General features: G+C 36.1%; 1 pseudogene; it reads left to right on the plus strand.

The window, feature by feature from the left end:
- LOC127545432 (small ubiquitin-related modifier 2-like) overlaps nt 1–22,428 on the plus strand; it is a 95,470-nt pseudogene extending 73,042 nt beyond the window's left edge.
- The last annotated feature ends 2,662 nt before the right edge of the window (nt 22,429–25,090 follow it).

Raw genomic sequence — 25,090 nt, forward strand, 5'->3', positions numbered from 1 at the left:
TATTTGAAGAAGTGGGGATTTTTCAAAGATAATGCATAAATTGAAGTTCTAAGGAAAATGAGTTGACAATCTGAAAGAATTGGGAAGTCTTCTTTGTTATATTGTTCAAACTTCTAATACTAATTATTTGCCTGTCTAGCAATGGGAAAACATCAAGTCCTTCTTCTGATTCAGCTCTGGACATGGGAAAAGGAGCTACAACCTGCAATGATCAAGAAATATCAATACTATGAACAATTCACATATTCACATGCAAGTGTATTTACATAAGCAATTACATGTATATGTGCATACACATACAATCTAATGGCCCAGAAGAATGATCAGACATCTGTACTGAGACTGATAATAAATTCAAGTCATTAGAGCCCAGTAATTGTATGAGAAGCCAACTGATGGCATCTGTCCAGTTGCTAATGGAGACAAGGGTCATAATACAAAGTTTCCAGCAAAAGTAATATTAATTGGGTTGTGAATTGGCAGTCACTGCAGAGAAGGTAGAAGTGAGCTATGAAGATTGGCTGCCCTAGTCTGCTCTGAGGGCAGATCTCCATAGCATGCCCTAAGCCGGTGGATGGCTTAGCAATAGGGGAAATTTTTTGGATGTGATGATGGTAAACCAACTTTGATAATCACTGAACATTAGATTAACTAAATTATTAAAGATGCAGATTTCTTAAACAGAAATCTTCCTGTCCCAGAACTGCATTAATGGCCTAAATGTATGTAAGTTTCTGCTCTTTGTCAGGTTTGAGTTTTTTTGTTTTGTTCTGTTCTGTTTTTGTTGTTCTTAAAGCATCATTTAGGAGCTGGGCTCGACAAAGTTAGAAGGAATCATTTTACCCGCTGCTGTTTTACCCTAAAGATGGCTCCATTTCTGAATGCTGTCCACATTACCTACTGTCGTGTTGTTGGTTTTTTATGAAACTGAGAGGAAGTGCAGTATCTTTGAAGAGAAAGCAAGGTTTGGAGCCAGAGGATCTGGATTCCTATTATGGCTCTGCAACTTATTATCCATGTCACCTCACATAAATCATTTTACTTCCTTAGCCTGTTATCTAAATGAACGTGTTGGACTGGATGGGATAGAATGGAAAAGTATTAAGTGATTATTTGGTGTGAAACAATATGGTAAATGCTGGGAATATAAACAGAAAATCAAGCCAGTAGTTGTTACCAAGGAGCTTGCGTTCCAAATGAGGAGGAAAATGAAGAATTCATGTTCATGTTCACCTCATGGTAAATGGAAATGCCATCTAGTACTTAGAAAAATAATTAGGGCAGATAGGAAAGCTCCCAGGATCTTGAAAAGTAATGACAGAGTGGATAATCTCCTCCCAATAGGGTAGTGGGTCCAAGAGAATCTGGGATACCTCCAAGACAAGTAGAGATGTGAGCCGGCATCCAGCTGACAAGTGCACACTCTTTGTTTCATAAAAATCAAGCAATGGGACAATCAGGATTGGGGTGGGAAGGGAAAGTTCAAGGCTCCCCTTCAGTAACTGTGAGTAGTGCCATTAAGTCTTCAAGAGCTTCCTGGAAGACTAGTACAAAAAAAGAGGGGTTTGCTGGAGGTGGTTGCTCTAGGTTGTGTATGTGTACCATTGATCATTTCAAAGCATAAACTCGGTAAGTTTGCTACAAAATTTAAGGACTTCAATCTCTCTCTGTCTCTGTCTCTCCCTCTGTCTCTCTCTGTCTCTCTCTCTGTCTCTCTCTCTCTCTCTCTCTCTCTCTCTCTTTCTCTCTCTCTCTCTCTCCTTTTGCCTCTCTCTCGCCATCTCAGTCTCTTTCTCCTTCTCTCTCTCTGTTCTCTTTCTCTCTGTCTCTGCCCCCCCTCTCTCTTCTTTTGCCTCTGTCTCTCTCCATCTCTCTGTCTCTCTCTCTCCTTCTCTTTCTGTCTCTTTGTCTCTCTGCCTATGCCTCTCTCTCTCTCTCTCTCTCTCTCTCTCTCTCTCTCTCTCTCTCTCTCTCTCTCTCTTTCTCTCTCCCTCCTTCCCTCCCTCCCTTTCAGTTTATCTCCATTTCTCTGTCCCTCCCTCCCTTCCCCCCTCTCTGTCTCTGACTCTCTCTGTCTGTCTGTCTCTCTTAATAAAATCCTATAGGATATAGATTTGGATTAAATATAATATTTTTGGAATTCTCTAGTTCCCTGCCAATGTCATCTACTGCAGAAGATTACAGCACTCCTGAATGTGGCAACATGCTCTTTGTATTCTTAGCACAGTACTGGGCACCTAGTAAATGCTAAAAAATAATGCCTGTTAACTAGAGAACAAAGTTCCTAAAATATTTGTAGGAGAGCTATGAATATAACCTGTGAAGGAATAGCATTGGGTTCTTTACCTTTGGTTGTATAAAGATAGGACTACCAGGCATCTAGGATGAGGGTCCTTGGTGATATATACAAGGAAGAGAACATAGAGGTAAAGTGAAGACCAAAGAATGAAAAAGAGGAGATTTTTTCATAAGCTCTTCATGGTAGAATTGCATTCTGATTATATCTCAGAAAATGGTGTTAGATGTGGTCATGATAAATGGCCATTGAAACCTTTGAGTCATTCATCATCAGAACATGCCCTGGGCTGCAGGTAATGTAAGTGAGGGAATGCTCACTAAGAAAATGAAATATTGGACATTGCACCAACTACTAACTAAAATGTTTCATCTGGTAATCACTCTGAAGCGAGATTTATTTTCTGTTTCTCAAACTTCCTTTTAATTTAAATTAGATTTAGGGGATTTAGGGCCTGCCTTTTTGAAGATTAGCTTTTGCTATTTTCTTTTTCTCTTAACCTTATTGTGATCACTTTTTTAACAAATGTCTCAGCAGAGAAACTTTCAAGGATGTTAAAAAAAATAACCATACTTTACTTTTCTTTAAGATGGGGAATGGCAATGACCCTGACCTTTTACACTGGTAGCCTCTATAGTACCGTGCTCTGTTAGGTGCTCACTAATGTTTGTTTGAATTGTCACATTGGGGCTGATGTATTTATAGGAAATATTCTGAGAGCTCTTTAGATGAAATATACTCTGTAAATACAAAGAATTATGATAGTCTGTATAATTGTAAGTGATGTCTAAATAGGAGGCCATTACTCTGTGGCTGGTGGACATGCTTGACTGCTGAGAGAGAAAAATAGAAATGCTAATGTATAGTCCCTTGGAAAACTGTATTTAACTCTCATTTTGAAAAGGGGTATTAATTATACCAAAGAGATACTTGGTTGAAGAGGGAGAGAAGAAGGAAAAATGGGGTGACACAGCTTTCCTGCAACATATAGCTTTGCATGGTGTCAAATCCTAGAGATATTTCTAATCTATGGAAGATTTAATTTAATAGATCCCAGAAATTCCTGTAAGGTTTTGAACACAGGCTTTTCATCCCAGAGAAATAGTATCAATTCCCTGAAAACAGCTCTGAGATAACAATAGTCTTAACTGCAGGCATTCTTGCATCTGATTTGCCCCATGGCTTGAGCATTAACAAAGCCTTTGTTCTTGCACTAATTTCCAAGAGCATCCTTATTTCTTGGAGGGCTCTATTTAGGACTCAACACAGGTATATTGTTTGTTTTGTGTGTTTCAGAAGGCACTTATCTGATGGTAAGTCAGACTTACTGATCTCCCCATTGGCTATACTCAGGGAAGATTTAAACTGCTTATCTTAATCTTTAGGGGGATTTGGTTAGGCAAGGTATTCAAATGAACTGAAACTAGCAGTATGGATTTCCTCATTTCTCCATCCTGCTTTTATTTATCCTAGCATTTAGTTAGTATAACTGTACCTCCAGGTTTCTTTCCCAATAAGAGCTGGAAAGAAATATATGTAATTATTGAGGTCCATGTAGAGTAATGTCTCATTTATTAGAAGATACTAGAGAATGAGTCATTGAATTTTCTGCATAATTGAAACTTTCCTTTTTAAGTAATAAAAGTGTTGTATTTTTTTTTTTAAGCCAAACTTTTAACTTATAAGGGCATTAAATACAAGCCTGGTTCAATATAGAGACTTAATGATAATGATTTCAAATTCCATGGTTTGTACCTTCTCCAAGCAATCATACTTTCCCAGCTCCACTCAGGGTTCTCCTGATGTTGGCCCTTTCTAGCTTTGGACTGTTTTCTGTTCTCTTGCCAGGGCCAGAATAGCAAGATTTAAAATTATAAAGAATATTCATAATAAACAAAGAAGAACACAAAATAACTTTTACTATATTGCATAGCTAATCACACACACACACACACACACACACACACACACACACACAATTCCTTTCTGGCAATCCTCAGAGATCTAACACAGTTATTTGAGATTTATAATACTTTCTTGAAATTAAGCTTCCCTACCACCTCAAGAGGGGAAAGAATTCAGAGTTACTTTAATATTCAGCATCCATCCTCTCTAATAAGTTCAGCTTTTCTTAAAGACCCTTCAAGCCCTATGAGTCACAATATCAGAGATGAACTAGTGTCTGGTTTGCTCTTCCCCATCATGACTTTGAGTCCCACTGATCTTTAGCTCTGTTTCTCACATCTACTTGTCACTGTCAAGTCACTACTTGTCCTACCCAGCATATACCCCTATCAAGACTTGGAAATTTAGTGTTTCTGCTGCTAAACCATCATCTTTTAGAAGTGATGGTGATACCATCACTAATTTTCTTAAGCTTACAAATCCTACTCGCTAGTATACAAAAGATCTTCTCAGGAAGCTATCAAGGTCTCATAATGTGTCCTTCTTAACCATTGTTTCTTGGTTCTCACTTCTAATCAATTATAAAAAGTGCATTTCATTCACCTCCACTGGTTCAGGTATTTGACAGTGTATCCACCACTAATGTAAGCTCCTCCTATGGAATCTTTTTGGAAGGACAAATTGGTTTATATCCTCTTCTAGTCTTCCAGTCTCCTTTCCCTTTCAAACCATAGTGAAAAGCATTTATCACTGTCTGGCCCATAGTAGGTGCTTAATAAGTGGTTTTTTTTTTTTTTGGATGATTATTGAAAAAAAAATACCCTAGACAAGCACAAAGGCATCTAATTAACTAGAAACTTGGATAAATGTCAAGAATGTGCCAGAAACATTGGCAAGATCGGAGAAACAAAGGTTGACTGCTAATGATGGCATTCTTGACATCACAGCAAATGTCCTTATCCCCATTATACAATTTTTCTAAGATATATTATATGATCTAATTGGCCTCCATCCTCTTTGGCACTGAAAACATCAGAGCAGTGGGGAAGAGGGGAAAGGTGCTAAATCTCATAATGTATTTAGACTATCTGTTAAAATATAATATTAACAATTATTTTTGCTCTCAAAGTACTAAAGTATGCAAAAAGGCATGAAATCATATCAATATTAAATATTCTCAGTAAAGATGAAATTAGAAGACAAACAGAAACTATAGTTCAATGGAAATACACGTCTCTCAAGTTCTCCTTGGAGAGATAAATAAAGGTGTTGGTAGAGTTGGTTGTACAATCATCCAAAGATAACAAGCCATATTATTTCTTTTTTTTTTTTATAATAAATTTTATTTTATTTAATAATAACTTCGCCTTGACAGAATCCATGCCAGGATAATTTCTACACGACATTATCCCTTGCAATCACTTATGTTTCGTTTTTTCCCCTCCCTCCCTCCTCCCCCCCCCCCCAGGATGGCAAGCAGTCCTATATATGCTAAACATGTTGCAGTATATCCTAGATACAATACATATTTGCAGAACCAAACAGTTCTCTTGTTGCACAGGGAGAATTGGATTCAGAAGGTAAAAATAACTCGGGAAGAAAATCAAAAATGCAAATAGTTCACATTCATTTCCCAGTATTCCTTCTTTGGGTGTAGCTGTTTCTGTCCATCATTTCTCCAATGAAACTCAGTTAAGTCTCTTTGTCAGAGAAATCCACTTCCATCAGAATACATCCTCATACAATATCGTTGTCGAAGTGTATAATGATCTCCTGGTTCTGCTCATCTCACTTAGCATCAGTCCATATAGGTCTCTCCAAGCCTCTCTGTATTCATCCTGCTGGTCATTCCTTACAGAGCAATAATATTCCATAACATTCATATACCACAATTTACCCAGCCATTCTCCAATTGATGGGCATCCATTCATTTTCCAGTTTCTAGCCACTACAAACAGGGCTGCTACAAACATTTTGGCACATACAGGTCCCCTTCCCTTTTTTAGTATCTCTTTGGGGTATAAGCCCAATAGAAACACTGCTGGATCAAAGGGTATGCACAGTTTGATAACTTTTTGGACAAGCCATATTATTTCAAAGGGACATGGGATCATCTGCAATCAGAGCTTGTGATAAACATTTGTAAAATGATTATCACAAATTTTATTCATGAATTCAGGTTTCAGAGGAAGAGTAGGCAGAAAAACTATATGAAAAACTTGATAAAACTTGCCAAATTAAATCAACACATACTTTGATATTCAATAATTTTATTGTAAAGGTACAGAGAAGAGAACAGCAAAAAATACTTTGATAATCAGGCTTCTTCTTCTTCTTCTTCTTCTTTTTTTTTTTTTTTTTTACCATTATAAATAAAAGAAAAGAGGCCAAAAGTTTGAAGATTTACAGAAGCCTCATGACTACAGATCATAAATAATTTCTTCAAGAAAATAGTTAGGAGGCATTGAATGCTGTTAAAGCATATAATCATGCTTACAGAGTCCACTGGAAATTTATGCTAATTCTTTTTTTTAATAGCTTTTTATTTACAAGTTATATGCATAAATAATTTTACAGCATTAACAATTGCCAAACATTTTGTTCCAATTTTTCCCTTCCTTTCCCCCACCCCCTCCCCTAGATGGCAGGATGACCAATACATGTTAAATATATTAGAGTATAAATTAAATACAATACATGTCCAAACCATTATTTTGCTGTACAAAAAGAATCAGACTTTGAAATAATGTACTATTAGCTTGTGAAGGAAATCAAAAATGCAGTCAGGCAAAAATATAGGGATTGGGAATTCAATGTAATGGTTCTTAGTCATCTCCCAGAGTTCTTTCGCTGGGTGTAGATGGTTCAGTTCATTACTGCTCCATTAGAACTGATTTGGTTCATCTCATTGTTGAAAAGGGCCAGGTCCATCAGAATTGATCATCATATAGTATTGTTGTTGAAGTATATAATAATCTCCTGGTCCTGCTCATTTCATTCATATGCTAATTCTTTTCAACTAGGCCATCACAGCTTCATCACATCTTTTTATTCTTCCATTATTGACTCTTTATCTCATTCTCCAGAGCATCTATTACAAATCTTTCCTCAAACTTCCTATACCACCCCCTCCACACTATCTCTCTCAGCAGAGAACCCCAGACCCCTACTTTTCTAAGAAAATGGAAGCCATCCATCATGAACTCTCTCTTCTTCCAAACTCTACAACTCAAATCCACTCAAGGTTGCAGCAGTCAACATTTCTGCAGGTCAACAATTTCTTACAGCAAGACTAATGAGTTACTGAAACTCAAGGACAGGAGATAGCCTCCTGCTGTTTTAGTGAATGAGTTCCATTAAATTGGTAATTGCACTATTGTATTAATTCAAAAAGGACTGTATCCTCTATGCAGACCTACAGGAAGAGATCACACAAATCTTTTTCTTATCATTAGCTCTATCCTCTTATCTGAAATAATTGTGGCTACCTGACGGCAGTGTTATCTTTAAGAGAAAAGGGACAAATGAATGGTTTATAAGTATATCAGGGACTTACCTGTATATTAGGCAGGGCTAGGAGATCCCAGAATAACAATTCAAAAAGCAACAATAGGACCAACAGGCAGGAGAAGTAGATTTCAGCTCCACAGAAAGAATTCAAATATTCTGACTTAGGATAGGCCCTGTCTCACTCTTTAGTAGAGGAACAATTCAAATATAAAGAGAAGTCTTTCTGAAACTCTTTTAGGGCCATGAAGATAAAAACTATATCTCTGTCACAACCTTCACAAACCAATATTTACTTCTCTTCCCAATTCCTATTCCTCCCAAACACAACCACATTTTCACTTTCATACTGTCAACATGATCTTTTATTAGACCATATTCCATTTGGTTTCTAAACCAAAAGTAGACATAAATGATCATAGATTAGGGAGTTGTATGCTAGGTCCAATATTTCCTATCTGTATTTTGATTTCCTCTCCAGAGAAATCAAGTTATATGATATGATATTAAAAACCACTTTCAGCACTGAAGTTTTAAGATTTATGATTGATGAGGTAACTGGTTTTATAATGATATGAGGATTCCAATTAAAAGATATCTAACCTTCAGTAAGACTGAAGATATACATGACAATTGACTCCTTGGAGTAGTCTGATGAACAATCAATCCAAAGTATTTATTGTGGCCCTATTATGTCTATATCATGCTCTATATAAAACCCTATAATGCCAGGTATTACACTAAATACTGAGGAAACAAATAGGGAGACTCTTTTCAAGGAGTTTGCATTCTATTAAGGGAGAAAACATCCATATATAAAAGCATAAATAGGAGATAATTTCAGTGAGTAGGGAGACATTAGTAACTCAGAGTATCAGAAAAGGCCTTGTGGAGGAGGAAACATTTGAACAGTTTCAAAGGAATTCTCAGAGGTTAAGAGAAGCATCCAAAACACAAAACAAACAAAAAAAAAAAAATTTTAAGTATCCTTGCTAACATGAAGGCATGGAATGAAGTGGGATACCATGTGTCAAAATGAACAAGAAAGCCAATTTCCTAGATTATAGATTAAATGAAAGTGAACAAAGAATAATAATATTGGAAAGATTGGTGGGAGCCAGATTATAAAGGAATTTAATTGCCAACCAGAGGAGTATTTGATCCAAAAGATAAGAGGAAGCCTCTACACACTGGGATTCTTCGTATTTTAATACTCTTTTGTCTATCTAGTAAAGCCTATGGAGCCCTAATAGTTAGCTACCTATGACACCTGAGTATCTGGAGACAGGAAAGCTAAATGTGTTATAGCAGTAGACCTAATAACTACAATAATTTCAAACAATTTCAATAAATTCAATATAAATACCCAAATTGTTGAACATTAGTGATATTTTGATATAGCTGCAATTACTTTAATGTGATATCTATGATTTCTATTAGCAATAAAGTCATTTTGTTGTTGAGTATTGAGTTTTGAAATTGTTGTTGCTCAGTTGTATTTTCAGTCATATACAACTCTTCATGACCTTATTTGAAGTTTTCTTGACAAAGGTACTAGAGTGGTTTGCCATTTTCTTTTTTAGCTCATTTTGCAGATGAGGAACTAAGATAATCAAGGTTAAATGATTTGTTCAGGATCATGCAGCTAGTTAATGTCTAAGTCCAAGTTTGAAGTTACAAAATGGAGTTTTCCTGACTCCAGACCTGATAGTCTATCCACTGTACCAACTAGCTGCCCATAGATATTACTAATACTATTATGGTTCATTGCAAATATGTAAATCTGAAGGAAATGTTGAGTTTTACTTAATGGCCAATGAAAATAAAAATATAATTTACCCCAAAGACTACAAGCCCCTTGTAGTCTATCCACAGACTTCTTAGGGCTTCAAATTTTAAAGTCCCTATACTAGAGTTATTTAGCAGAGAAGCATGTGTGGAAAGGTGAAGAACTTACAGATTAAGCACATATTGATCAGAGACTGTTAATTAAAGCAGATCAGGCCTATAGGCCCTAGTCACATGATTTTTTTTTTGCATTCCATTGTCTGAAGAAGGAATTAAGTATATCACCTTTTTGACTGCATTCCACTGACCAAATAGGGAGATAAATGTAACCAATCACAGCCTGTAAAGGGTGGGATTTTGGGGGTTCTTTGTCTGAAATGTATAAAAGTTGTAAGCATCTTCAAATGAATGACTCTCCTCCTATGGGTATCTTTGCTGTCCTTTCGGGCCCACAGGCCAGGATGGTCCGCTTCTCGAGATTCTAATAAATTCTTTCTGTACATCATTTGGAGTGTCCTGAGTAGTCAGTTTGGGTACGTGCAATTGCCCCAAACAAGCATAATAGCTGGCATTATATGCCATTTTAATGTTTGTCAAATGCTTTATAAATACCACTGCTTTAGGAATATCACTTTGAAAGCTGTATGAAGGATTGATTTGGGAAGGAAACTAGAAACAAGACTAGAAACAAGAATAGACAAGAGGTGATGAGGATATTAATTAGGACAAGGTTGATGAGCTATGTGAGGAAAGAGAAGAGAATAAAAGTACAAATCTTCTCCATTATGCCTATCAGTTATGTTTAAGGAAATCTGTGCAAAATGTTTCTTCTAAATCATTGCATTGGTGCAAAAAATATTCACCATGGGAAATCAAAGGGTATCTTTGAATTATGTGCAGCATAGTGTCTATTGTTAGATTACAAGCTTTTATCCCTTGGTATAAAAACATCATATACAACTAAACCACTTTGGAAAGCAATCCGGAATTATGCCCAGAGAGTTATTAAACTGCTTATACCCTTTGACCCAGAAGTACCCCTACTAGGTCTATTTCCAGAGATGATTTAGAGAAAAAGGAAAAGAACTTCTATATTCTAAAATATTTAAAGCAGCTATTTTTGGGGTAGCAAAGAATTAGAAATTATGATGATGTCTGTCAATTGGGGAATGGCTGAACTAATTGTGGTATGTGATTGGTTGCGGTATATGATTGTGATGGAATACTACTGTGCTGTAAAAAAATGATGAGCTCAATGCTCTTAGAAAAACATGGACAGACTTGTATGAAATAATGAAGAGGGAAATGAGTAGAACCTAGAGAACATTGTATACAGTAACAAATAATTTTAAGAACAACTTTGAGTAACACACACACATACATACATACACATTTTAAGATGACATCTAGAGAAAAAAAAGAAATTTATATAACTTTATTATATACTTAAACAGAGCAGCAAGTTGAACAAAATAGATTGTCAACTTCATGTGCAATCATCTTTTTTACATATTATGTTATATAGATGCTTGTTATATTTCATATATTAAAAATAAAATAAATGTAAAAATATTCAGTTCAAAGTCCACCTTTTGAAAGAACCCTTTTATACTCTCCACTTCCCCTCCCCTAGCCACTGCCAGTCCCTTTCCTCTGATATTATCTTCATTTACTCAGCATATATCTTATGTGTACATAATTATATGCATATCATTTCCCCCATAACAATGTAAGCTTTTTGAAGATGGGAACCTGGCTTTTGCCTTTCTTTGTAACACAGTACCTAACACATAGTAAACTTAACAAAGACTTATTTATTAATCAACTAAAGAAAGTTAATTGCTACAAAATAGACAAATTTAGATTTCCACCTATGCTAAGCTACCTCAACAGTAACCTTGGCAAAGCCAAGGTCATTTTGCACAGATGAGATTTTATTTACATTTTGAAAAAGGAAGTTAACATTCTGGAATTCACAGAGGAGTTGTGACGGACAGATTAGTAGCTTCCTGGAAGAGAAAGGCGTTAATAATACAATTAGACATTTTCAATCCCTCCACTTAAGAGTCAGAGTCCTCTGCCTCAACAAACATATCCTTTAAGAGTACTGACAGATGAGTTATATTTCTGGTTGGTTAATTATGAAATCCCTTCACCTTCACATACTGTAATATTTCTCACACATTTTAATTTCTTTCAATGTGTTTCAATTTGGGGGAAAAAATGCGTTAAGTAACCAAATTTGCTCAAGTTTCCCATTTGCTGATATTGACTGGGTCAAACACTTGAAAATTATACTAAGAGGTTTGGATCAAAGTGAGCCAAATTGATTTGGATCTTATTCAATGCAACTTCAAACCCACTACTACCAAACTTTATGAATTTTGTGAGTAGACTAAATTCTTAGAGTAAGCTACAGATGCCTCCCCTCTCGCAAGGAATTAAGTCTTGGGCTCAGTATCAGAAGCTAGTGATTATAATTAGTGATAATTAAGACATAGAAAAAGCAAAAAGCAATACCTTGAACTGTGGGGAAGACTTGCTGGGCAACTCAAAGACAGGAGAAGAGGAATTGTTGGTTGGCAGAACAACCCTGTGTGCAATTGCCCCAGTAAGAGGTCCTATAGTGGGGTCTGAGTAAGGGACAAAGGTCATGATGTACAGAGCACTCTTGTCACAAAAACTGCTGAATACCCGAATTTACCATTTCCAAAAGGCACAAGTATAGAGTTCTCTTCTTCCCTGAAAAGATCATGATCTTCTATCCAGATGTTGGCAAATCTTTGAGGTCCCAGATTAGTTCCATCTGACAAAATGCTCACCCAAACTATCGAAGAGAAGGCTGAAGATACTAATTCAATGGTATTATCATTCATTCAATATTTTATCAAGTATCTCCAATATGTGAGACATGATGTTGGTACTAAGGGAATGGGAAGGCACAAAAAAGCATAAGACATAGGCCCTACCCTCATGTAATTTACCTAGTAAAAGAAGTAAGATCATTGAATAAATAATTCCAAAACATAAGATAATGTGAAAGTACACTAATAAAGAGAGATCTTAGGAAGTATAGTATGGGAAGAAATCAAGGAACATTACTGGCTTCTAACTGAATAGATAGTGCCTAGAAGAAATGAGTCAAATATAATTAAGACCTTGCACCCAAATAGCCAAGGAACTCTTTTCAGACTAGTTCCAAGCTGCAGTTCTGGGGTTGATGATGTGAATAGCAAAACTCTATGAGAAAGAAGGAAATGATTGTAATAAGTGAACAAAGAATTAATGTGTGTGTGTGTGTATATATATATATACATATATATATACATATATATATGACTTCCCAAGTTCTCAATAATCATTCAGTTCAGTATATAACAGACCATGTACAATATATATTCACTGTCATACATTCGAATGGTCCTTATCCTCTAAGAGGTTATAGCTTAAGGCAGAATGACCCATCATATAAAGTTGCTACCTCAATGTACTCTGATTATTTGTAAAATCTATTTTTTCTGTTTCTTCTTTTTTCCCTTTCTCCCTGAAATCTTAGAACCTTTATGGAAGACACATCACACCTGTTCTTTGCTGTGGAAATTCTCAACAGCCTTTGGCTAAAAGCAATGTAGTTCTGACCTGACATTAGTCTGACATACTGAAGACTTAGAGAAAAAAAATTAATACTTATGCAGTCTGGTTTGGTGTCTGGAAACATTCACAGATTTGAGATCATTTTCTCTGCTCTTCTAAGTGGGTATAATTGCTCATTAAATTCCACCTCTTCAGGAAAAGCTTAATTTTGCCACAAGGGTTAAAGTGGGAGGGGGAGAATGGAGTTTCCCAGTCATTCTCTTCTGAATCCTTGGTTACTTCTACTCATCAGACACAGTTAAATCATTCTAGGATCCCATTCCTTAAAGTGGAAAAAGCAAATCCTTGACAGATGAAGGCAATGAGTTTAAATGCCACCTATGAAAACAATAGCTCACATTTCTAAGCACTTTAAATTGAAAAAAGTACTTCTCAACCACAAACCTGGAAGGGGAAGAAGAGTGGACAGTTACCATTATAGCCATTTTATAGATGAACAAATTAAGTTTCACAAAAGCTAAATGACTCTAAGGACATAGCAGATAAAAAGCAAAGTCAAGATGTGAACTCAGGCTTGCCAACTTGAATCCCAGAACTTGGTATTATATGAGTCTTCCTTTCATGATGACAAGACCAAAGGTCTTTGAGACATAATACAAAATGGGCTGAATTTGACATCAGAAGAATTGGGTTTGAATATTGGTTCTGCTTGTTACTAGCTGAATAACACAGGCAAGTCAGTAAATCTCTATTTGAATTTGACACCACTGGGTAATGAAGAAAATGGTAAAGTTTTTTTAGGTACTTGCTAGCTGTGACCCTTTTATTAAACTTCTTTCAGCTCATCAGTGAAATAGAGATAATAAGGCATCTACTCCTCAGGGTTGTAATGAGAATCCAGTAAAATTATATACATATGTAAATATATTATCATTATGATAAATAATGGAGATATAAATGAATTGGATACAAGGTGGTTGAAGGAATAAAGATACTAGCAGTTTTGTGAACCAATGAAATATTAGTGTGTCTTGTTCCTAATGCCTAATGGCAAAGTTAGGATTAAGATAGCAGCTCTTCACCCAACCCATTTTGTCACAAGTCACCACTCTGTCACATGGGCTCTTTTAAGTTAAGTAGATTTTATTTCCTCAGGAATCAATTCACTGTCTTCTCTGAGAAAGGAGATTTTGCTTCATTTTATCTTATTTTCCTGTATTCTTGTAATTTTTGTTCCTTATTCCCCCCCACCCTGGCTGGTACATTCCGAGCCCTCTGTACTGCACTAGCCATTTTTTCATCTTCCAGTTTAAAATGATATAAATCTGCTGAGCAACAAAGAAGGGTGGGTTATTCAGAATGGAGAGATCCATATACCCTGTTAATTGTCTCCACTTCAACCGGCCACAGCAACTAGGTAAAAGTGACTGAAAACATTATAGCTATTATTAAATAAAATAAAATTTAAATTAAAAAAAAAAACATTATAGCTGATGAGGGCTTCTCCCGTAATCTCTAGGGAAACAGCTGAGTAACCCATCATATCTTGCTTGTAAACTATCTTGATAGTGGTGAATAAGCCTAACCCACTTAATTTGTCAGTTGAAGTGGGGGGACAGGGTAGCCCACAAGACTGATAATTATCAGGTTTAGAGGTGCTTTATGGGTCCAGACTCATAAAACCATTGTTCCCAATTGCTGTACTTACCTTTTGTCAGTTGTTAAGTAGGCACAAAATCAGGGGCAGTGATGTGCTAGCCAGTGTTTGACAGCTCATTCTACTAGAGGAAAAAAAGAAATGTGTTCCCAGCACACTTTTAAGTTTAATCTGTATTATTAACATTTTCTCTATCATTTTCTTAAGCCTAGATGATTAAGAAAAATTAAACCCTGATTTGTAGTGTTTGTCCATTCCCAAGGTGTAAAGCTCATAATGAAAAATTTAACAGTGTGTGCTCTCATCCACAAGCTAGATCCAGTATATCCTTGGTCAAAAGCCAATTCCCACCCTACTGCCATCTCCACATGCACAAGCATGTTCCTTAACTTCATAAAGCTCCTACTCTAGGTTCAGAAGGGTTCATGATACTTGAAATTCCCACCATTCTTACATATCATAGGTCATATTTTGAGTCATTACAAACTTTCCATCCTCCTCCAACCACATTAGAAATCAGGTAAAGAGGGAACTTATCAATTGCAAAATTATGTGACTGGGTGAGTGAATGAATGGTGAATATATTATTGGGCTATCAGAAATAACAAAAGTGGCAGATCCATAGAAATTTGAGAAGGCTTGTATGAACTGATGGGTGAAATGAACAGAAGAAGAATTTCTATTATAACCTACAACACTAAAGGAAAAAAGAATAATTTCAAAATTTAAGAACAGAGATCAATATATGAATAACCAGGTTTTTCTTTAGGAATATAGAAGTAGGCCTTGTAGGTATAATAAAAACCATTTTTCTTTGAAAACTTAAGAACAAGAACCTGCTTCCAGAGATTGGAGGACTAAAGTGATGTGGTCAGGATAGCAATTCCTAGTTCTAAATTATGAGCTCAGGATTTAGCATCAAAAGTTTTTCAGTCATGTGAAAAATTGACAACAGCCATTGTCTTTAGCAAAAGGTAGGTTTATTTAGGAAAAGAGGTTACAGACAAAATGAAGAGATACAATAGATACCAAGAATGGTAAATATGAAATAAAGTTGGGAGAGCATATAGTTGGCAAGGAAAAGAAAAATTAATGAAAAGGGCAAATTCCTTAGTAGATCTCATAAATAACCAGAAAAAAGGGGAATAGCCCATGAGGTAGGAGCATGCCCTTAACTGGCAGGTTAAATTTCATTTAATAATGAAAGATGATAATAATAATAATTTAATAATTACCTCCTGAGATATTATTTTTTTCTTCATTAAAGCTTTTTATTTTTCAAAACACATGCTTGGATAATTCTTCACCATGAACCATTGCAAAAACCTTGTGTTCTAATTTCCCTTCTTCCCCCACTCCCTCCCCTAGATGGCAAGTAATCCAATATATATTAAATATGGTAGAAATATATATTAAATCCAATATATGCATACATATTTATATAATTATCTTGCTGCACAAGAAAAATCATATCAACCCAGAAAAAATGAGAAAGAAAATAAAATGCAAGCAAAGAACAATAAAAAGAGTGAGAATGCTATGTTGTGTTCCATAGTTAGTTCCCACAGTCCTCTCTCTGGGAGTAGATGGCTCTCTTCATCACAAGATCATTGGAACTGGTCTGAATCATCTCATTTATTGCTGAGGAGAGTTCATCAGAATTGATCATAGTAAAATCCTGTTGTTGCTGTGTTCAATGATCTCCTGGTTCTGCTTATTTCACTTCGCATTAGTTCATGTAAGTCTCTCCAGGCCTCTCTGAAATCATGCATGTTAAATTTTAAAAGAGATTTAGTATCCTAAAAAACTATGAGATTTATAAAGAAAAATTAGCTTTAGGGATTTGACATAACTTGGATTTCTGCAACAGGGTGGGGCTATGCAGACATCCACAAAGTCAGTGCCTTTCCCTGCTTGCCTCAGGGAGTAATTTTTTTCCCTGAGGCAATTGGGGTGAAGTGACTTGCCCAGGGTGTTACGTGTCTGAGGTCAGATTTGAACTCAGGTCCTCCTGACTTCAGGGCTGGTGCTCTACCCACTGCACCACCTAGCTGGGCCTGGTCTATGAAAGACCTAACTTTAAATTTGAACTTGTACTCTTGTACTCTTATTGGCTATTTGATCCCAGGCAAGTTATGCACATTTTGTCTGTCTTTCTCTGGAAAATCAGCCCCTCTCAATCAGGATTATTGGGAGGATCAAATGAAATAATATTTGTCAAATATTAGCACAGTGCTTGTTTCTTCACACACACACACACACACTACACATATATACATAATACCTCTTACCTGGGAAGGGAGAAAGGCTTACAATATGTACACAGATATATAAATGCATAATAAATATAAAGCAAATATTAAAATACTAACAAGTAAGAAAAGGGAAGGATCTGGAAAGGTTGCCCATAAAATATGGTTCTTGAGCTAAGACTTGAGTTCTAGAGCTTAGAGAGTTAAAGGTGAGGAAGGAGGACATCCCAGGCATAGGAAACAGACCAAAACATAAAAGTAGCAAGAGATGGAACGTCATGGGTGGTGAACAATACGTCAGCCAGTTTAGTAGTAGTGTAGAATACATGAGGTGAAGCAACATGGAATCAGTCTAACTGCTGCTGATTTGTGATGGGCTTTAAATGACAAAGAAGTTTGTATTTTAATTTAGGAATCCTTGTTGACTTGTGCATAAATTAGATTTAAGTAAAACAGAAAGATTATCTTATCTAATTAGCAAATTGAGATTATCCTCATTTCTGAGTGGGTTGCCTAGGAGTTATGAGGAACTACTGAAGTTTCTGGTGCACAAGGAGTGACATGGTCAGACCTATGAGTTAAGAACATCATTTGGCAGTCGTGAAGGATAGACTAGAAAAGAGAAAGACTTGTGGCAGGGAAACCAGTTAGAAGGCTATAGAGACAGACCAGGAAAGAGATGGTGAGGGTCTAAACCAGGGTGATAATCATTGGAATGAAGAAAAGAGACTCTAAGAGAGATATAGGAAAATTAATTAACTTAGTAACTGATTGAATGTGAAAATGTAGTAAAGAGTTAAATAATGATACTAATGTTGCAAACTTATGTAGTTAACAATCTTGAACAGGAATACAAAATTGAGGGAAAAGAGAATGAGTTCAATTTTAGACATTTATTTTGAGATGTTTATAGTACTATCATGGGACACATGGCCAATGGACAGTTGGTGACATGAATTTGAATTTTAGGAGATGTAGATTTGGTAATCATCTCCATAATCATTAGTAAACACAAAGAATTAATGAGATCACTAAGAGAGAATATGAAAGGAAAAGAAGACTTAGGACAGGACTCTAAGATCTATTCTCTGGATAAAAAATGGAGCATAGATGATAGTCCTCAAGGGAAGAGAGGAGAACTCAGTTTCATTGAAACCGAGAAAAGAGAGTATCCAGGAGGAATAAAGTAGCCAACAGTGTCAAATGCTGCAGAAAGGTCAAGAATGATGATAATTGAGGAAGATGTCATTGCATTTGGCAACTGAAAAAATCATTGAAAAAAGCACTTTCAAGGCAAAAGATAGTATCAGAAGCTAGAGTACAAGGAGATGAGGAAATGGATGCAATAATTAGATGCAAACAATTTTTTTTTAATGTTTAGGTGTAAAAGAAAGAGATAATGGCTGCCAATAATCTATAGGATCTAGAAAAGGTTGGGATTTGGGGAGGGGGGGGTTATTTTGTCTTTTTTAAGGATGGATGAGATCTGAGCATGTTTATAGGTCTGGGAAGGAGTTAATTGAGAAACATTGAAGATTAAACAGAGGGTAACATCTAGAAAGAGTAGGAGAAAAGGAGATCAAGGGCACAATTAGACTTTTGGACTTACATGAGAATAGCTGTCCCATTATCAGAGACTAGAGCAATGGAAGAAAGAACAAAGATGACACTGAAATTTAAACTATAGAACTGAAATAGGGGAATGGAATTCATGATATGACCTCAATTTTTTCAGTAAAATATCCTCCATTGATTTCTTCTACTGAAGAGAAAGGTAGAATGGCGATGCAAAAACCTAAAAAAAGAAAAGAAAAGAAGCTTAAAACACCCTAGGGAGTAGAACAGGAAGGCAATCAGAGAAAAATAAAATTCTTAAAGTAAAAAAAAAAAAAAAGTGGGTTCAAATCTTATTAAAATTCTTACTAGTTGTATCACCCAATCTCTCCAAGCCTCAGTTTGCTTATCTATCAAATAAGAAACTTGGACTAAATAGCATCTAAAGTTCTTTTCAACTTTAAATATGCCATGTTAGGATTGACAATATAGCAAGGAGAACTCAGTGAATATCAAACAATGCAAATAAACACAATCAAGGTAATTTCCCATTTTTCATGGGTGTTCAACAATATGCAAATAGGAAGGAGTGGGGGGGGAATAAGCATTTATATAACATCTGTTATGTGCCAGGCACTGTGCTAGGCATTTTACAAATATCATCTCATTTGATCCTTACAGCAACACTGTGAGGTAAGTGCTGTTATTATCTCCATGTTCCAGTGGAATTTGAGGCAGCCAGAGGTTGCAACTTGCCCAGGGTCAAACAGTTAGTAATAATTGAAAACTGGTTTAGATCACTCTAACTCCAAACCCATCCTATCCACTGCATCACCTGGTAGCTTCTCTGCCTAAGAGCAGAGAAGGTTATTATGGAATAATCTAGGGTTAGAATTTGATCAAATATGAATGATGATAAGACAAGAAGTCAAGAGCTTCAAGGTTAGAAGATAGTAATGAAGTTCTACTAGTTAATGGAAATGAAACCTGGGCAGGGATGATGGACCGGGTAATCAAGAAACAATGGAGGGCTTGGAGGTAGTCATGACGACAAAAAAAAAAAAAAAAAATTAGAAGGATAAAACAGAGAAAAATAGAAAGACAGAAAGCTAGATTCAGACAGAGGGATTTTATTGTTTTAGATCATGGAAGTAGAACATCTGAGAACAATGATTAGATCAAAGGTGCAGAGATGGAATGAAAATCTTACTCATTGGAGTTGAGGAGATCACTGAAATGAACTGGAAGGCCAAAGAATTTGAGGGACATTAACATCTTATTGAAGTTCCTAAGTTTAAGGACAGAGATTAGAATAGCAAGACCATGAGAAAAAAAGAGATGATCTAGGGGCCAGTAGAAAATTATCACTATGATAGTAATGTAATATATTTGGATAAAATAAACATTAAAGAGAAGTTCCTAAGAAAGATTTTACATTGGTGGGAGGGAAAGGAAGGGCTGGGTAGCACCATATTGTGGAAGACCAAAACTATAAAATGAAAGGTTTGAACTTTTATTTGATAGACAATAGGGATCCACTTAAGTTTATATCTAAGTACTATTCCACAAATCAGGTAAATTATTAAAGGAGATTGCCCAAAAGAATCTCTTTCCATACAAAGATGAATATTGAAAACTCTTTATTTGAAACTAGAAAAACAAAATACTATTAATTTAAAAAAAGGATTTTCCAACTAATGTCTGCATTAGTTGGAGTCTGGTCTTGAGTAATATAATAAGAAGAACATGTCATGTTTAAAAAAACATATGATTTTCTGAAGGAAAAAAAGGATATGAAAAAGGCAGGTGTTAACATTTATTTAGATGGCAGACATTAAACTCAAAATTCTTCCAGTTTTGAAATCAGTTTAGAAATATTTTCAGCAAAATTGAAATTGTTCAAAATTGATAAAATCAAATGTGTATGTGTGTGAATCTTTTTCCAAAACCCAAATCTCCTGAAGAAAAAGAAAGAAGTAGTTCACTAGTAATTGTCAAGCCCTGGGTATTCAAAATGATAACTAGTGTGAGGCAATAGATTTCATAAACCAAAGTAGAAGCCATCTAGATTCTCTTAGGGAAAAATTATGTATATAAGGTAGACAGATAGAAAGACAGATAGATAAAAATAGAAGTAGAAGACAGGAGAAAGGGGAGACAGGAGAGAGGGAGAGTTAAGGCGACAAAGAGAGAGATTAACTGGACATTTTCCTTCAAAGGTTGCCACAAAAGACCTATAAACAATAACAAAGCCAAAGCTCATTCACACCAGTCAGAATTTAGCTATGAAAGACTGCCTAGGAACACGGATGTTTCTCCAATAGTCAAAAGAAATGGTAACAGGCAGAGTTAGTGCTTAATTTCAGAAAATCTGAAATCTAAGGTGGGGATGTCAAAGGAAGGTCAAGCTGTTATTACTTAAAGCCCCAAGGAAGAGGCTGTGAATAAAGAATATTTAAAATACTTGACTGGCCAAAGCCAAAATCAAACAATCAAAACTATTGCCCCCAACACATATCCAAGGACTTAAGTCATACCACACTGCCCCAACTCATTAGCCATCCTTAGAACTTGCTTTCATTAGCACCTGCTCTGAGTCCCATAAGCAATTAGCACTCCCCTCCAGGTAAGGGAGTGAAGACTGATTCCCCAGAGGTGGCTTAACTTCCTCAACCTACTTTAAAATTAGATTTACTCTGTTACAAATCCTACGTGTTAAATGAGTAAAACTATTAAACAAGGAATGCTGCTGGGCTAAATGGCTGAGCATTTAACGGTTCACCACAGTATTACCATTTTTATGGTCTATTAAGGCAATTGGAAGAATATCAGTTGTATGAAGAAGCAGGTAATTTATGTACAAGTTTGATAAAGAGCCTTACATCTGAGTTAAAACTAGGGTTCTCTTTTGATCTAATATAAGTCAAGATGGGGACCTTTGGAAAAATGAGTCAACATAGGATGCACCTCATGCTTTTATGACCATCACTCCCCATATCATCTTCTATTTCTTAGCTGATATCATCACAAGGATTGATGATTTTTTTGTGCTCAGATATTCCAGTGTTTTAAACTAGTCTGAGGAAAGCCAGCTAGAGGAAGGAGGATTTTTTTTCCCTTAAACTCTCATTACAACATCAAAGAATTTCAGATTCAACAACCATCTACTCCAATTCAAACTTATATTATAACATCCCTGATGAGGGGGTCATTCAGCCTCTGCCTGAAGAAGTCCAATGAAGAAAGACCTCCTGGGAAAGCCTGTTAAATAGCTGTAATTAGTAGAATATATTTTTTCCAGACATCAAGACTAAATATGCCTCTTTGTACCTTCCTCCCATTGCTCCCTGTGATTCTACTCTCTAGGGCCAGAGTCAACCTAATCTCTCTCCCACATGACAGCTTTTGAAATACTTGAAGACAGCCATAAGATGCCCCCCTAATTCGCTGCCTAAAATTTCTCTACTCACAACTAAAGCAGTATACACTTCTGCGACTTCCATCTAGCACTAACCCTTAATGGAGCCTAAAGTGAAGAATTCACCTCCTCCTTAGCTTTCACTGTGATGAACTAAGTTGTAGTCACTGGTCATGCATTTCTGTTTATGCAGAAAGGATGGGGCTTCGAGGGAGGGGGCAGCCCTACATGCCAATTGAAGTCATTTAGAAACACCTGACTTCATTATCTGTACTGGGAATGGAAATTGCATTTGAGGTAAGAGAACGACTTTTTCACGGTATAGTTGTTTCATCACAACAGGGGAGATGCAGGCAAATGTCACATGGAGAGCAACAAGGCAGAATCCCAGGTCCCCAAGAAGCTGTATTTTGCACGGCTGCGTCAGAGAGTTAGTGAGGAGCAACAAATGGCATAAGCAGATTCCAGGAAGACAACACTATGGTTACAGTCTGAGGACTTCACACTTTGAAAATGGAGCTCTTGGAATTTTTATGAAGCAGAGAAACTGAGGGTGGGGGAACAGTAGAGAGGAGGCAACAATCCCCAAACAAACAAGGCAACCATTCATAAAGCCAAGATTCTTCACCTCATCTGTAGCATCCAGAAAACTGTGTCTCCTTTGTTGCCAACTAGGCAGGTAGGGGGCACACAATAGCTTCAGGCCCAGTTTAATACTAATTCTTTTTTGTGTCTAATGGCAGCTATCTCTATGGCAGGGATAGGAGGAGGGAAAAAAAGAAATTTACATGATAACTTTATTAAATACTTTAAAAGAACAGCAAGTTGTACATAATAGATCTGTGGTTTCATATGCAATCATCTTTTTTATTGTACTAAATTATGGAAATACTTGTTTTATTTCACAAATGAAAAGTTCAAAAAAGGAAGTTGAAAGCTCAAAACTTGAGGATAGTCTCAATATTTTTTTTTCCCATTTCCCTAAGGGATTCCTCTCATTGCTCCTTTCCCATTCATTTCCTATCCTCCATAAGATTTTTGATGAATTAATCTTAACTCATATTTACCCTTAATCCTTTTAAGTAACAATTGCTCCTACAACTGGAAGCCATGGAAAAGTAAAGATTCAGGTTCTGGGGTTTAGCAACAGGTTACAAAAATGTTAAGAATCAGAATAAATCACTGCAACAAGAACAGAAAGCTAAATTCCCAGATTCATTCATGTAATATTTTTCTCTAAAATATAATATTCTTTGGAAGCAGGTTTCTTGGGGGGCTTCTGGGAGCAGCCTTCCTTTCAGTTTAGTGTAATCATCCCAAATACAACCAGGAGTTAAAGTCCAAATCCTTTATTTTCTCTTTCCAAGTCTTATCTCTTTTCCTGGGGCCCGGTTAGCTGTCTTAGAGGCCTTCTGTAGTCTTGGTTCTGAGAGCTCCTGCCACTAGTCCTTTGTCTCTCCAGCTTCAGCCTCCACCTAGCACAAAGGTGGAAGATGGAATGAATCTGTCTCCTCCTCCAAGAGTTTCTAGTGGGCTTGTGTTCTAGTGGGCTTGTCCTTTTGTGGGCTTGTCCTTCCTGGCCTGAGACCTCCTCATATACTCACTGAGTATACACCAATCATTATATCACTAGGAAATCATTGTTTGTTGTAGGATTAAATCAATTCTAAACTAGATTTCCCCATTATCTCCTCAATTCCACTTAGTACCTTGTTTCAAGTTCTGGCCCATAACATCTCCTTGTAGAATCAGATCAATCATACTGAACAATGCTAAATTAGATAACTAATGTCTCTATCAATTCCAGTGACTTAGTACCTTGTAAGAATCCTAACACATTAAAGAATTTCTCTATGAAAACCCTTGTGGTCAATCAAATAATGTACAACAAACCAAGGAAAATTTCATGGTTAAGTTTCTTTTAGAATGAACCCACTGTCAACTTCTCACTGAGAATGCATGAGCCTTAACCCTCAGACCTAATTATATTATTTTCAATACTAATCTTCAAACTGCCTGATCTACCCCCTGCTTCAAACACTGCATATTTTCCCTCAATGATACTGTAGGAAAGCAACATGCTATAGAAAAAAAAAGTCCAAATCATTAAATTTAAGTTAATACAATTAATTCATAAAATAAAATTATTATTATTAAATAAAATTAAATCCTCAAGTTACCTTGAGCCTAGGTATCTCCAGGCCTCAGTTTCCCATCTATAAAAGGAAGCAATGGCACTAAATGATCTTCAAGCTCTAAGGTCCTATAATCCTACTGCTATCTGGCTCCTCTGCCTCCTTTCCAGTATTCTACTTACTGGTGAGGTCATAGTTTTTCTCTTAGTAATTTTTGATCTCTCTCTTTTTTTTCTTTTCTTTTTTTTTTTTATTAAAGCTGTTTATTTCCAAAACATATGCATAGATAATTTTCAACATTCACCTTTGCAAAATCTTGTATTTCAAATGCCTTTTTCTTCCCTTTCTCCCACTCCCTTCCTTACACAGAAAATAATCTACTATATCTTAAACATGTATAATTCTATATATATTCCCACATTTATCATGCTGCACACACACACATACACATACACACATACACACACACACAAAATCAGATCAAAAAAGAAAAAAAATGAGAAAGAAAACAAAATACCAGAAAATAACAACAAAAAAGTGAAAATGCTATGTTGTGATCCACACTCAGTCCCCTCAGTCCTCCCTCTGGATGTAGATGGCTCTTTCCATCACAAGACCATTGAAACTGGCTTGAATCCCCTCACTATTGAAAAGAACCCTGTCCATAAGAATTGATCATCGTATAATCTTCTTGTTGCTGTGTACAAAGTTCTCTTGGTTCTATTCATTTCACTCAGCATCAATTCATGTAAATCTTTCCAGGCCTTTCTGAAATCATCCTCCTGATCATTTCTTATAGAATAAAAATAATCCATAAATTTGTATATCCTAACTTATTCAGCCATTCCCCAATTGATGGGCATCCCTCAGTTTCCAGTTTCTTGTCACTACAAAAAGGGCTGCTACAAACATTATTGTATATATAGGTTTTTCCCCAAAAGACATACTGTTGAGTAATGAAGTGATATGTACAAATAAGAACAA

The sequence above is a fragment of the Antechinus flavipes genome, chromosome 1, assembly GCF_016432865.1.
Source record: "Antechinus flavipes isolate AdamAnt ecotype Samford, QLD, Australia chromosome 1, AdamAnt_v2, whole genome shotgun sequence".
Lineage (NCBI taxonomy): Eukaryota > Metazoa > Chordata > Mammalia > Dasyuromorphia > Dasyuridae > Antechinus > Antechinus flavipes.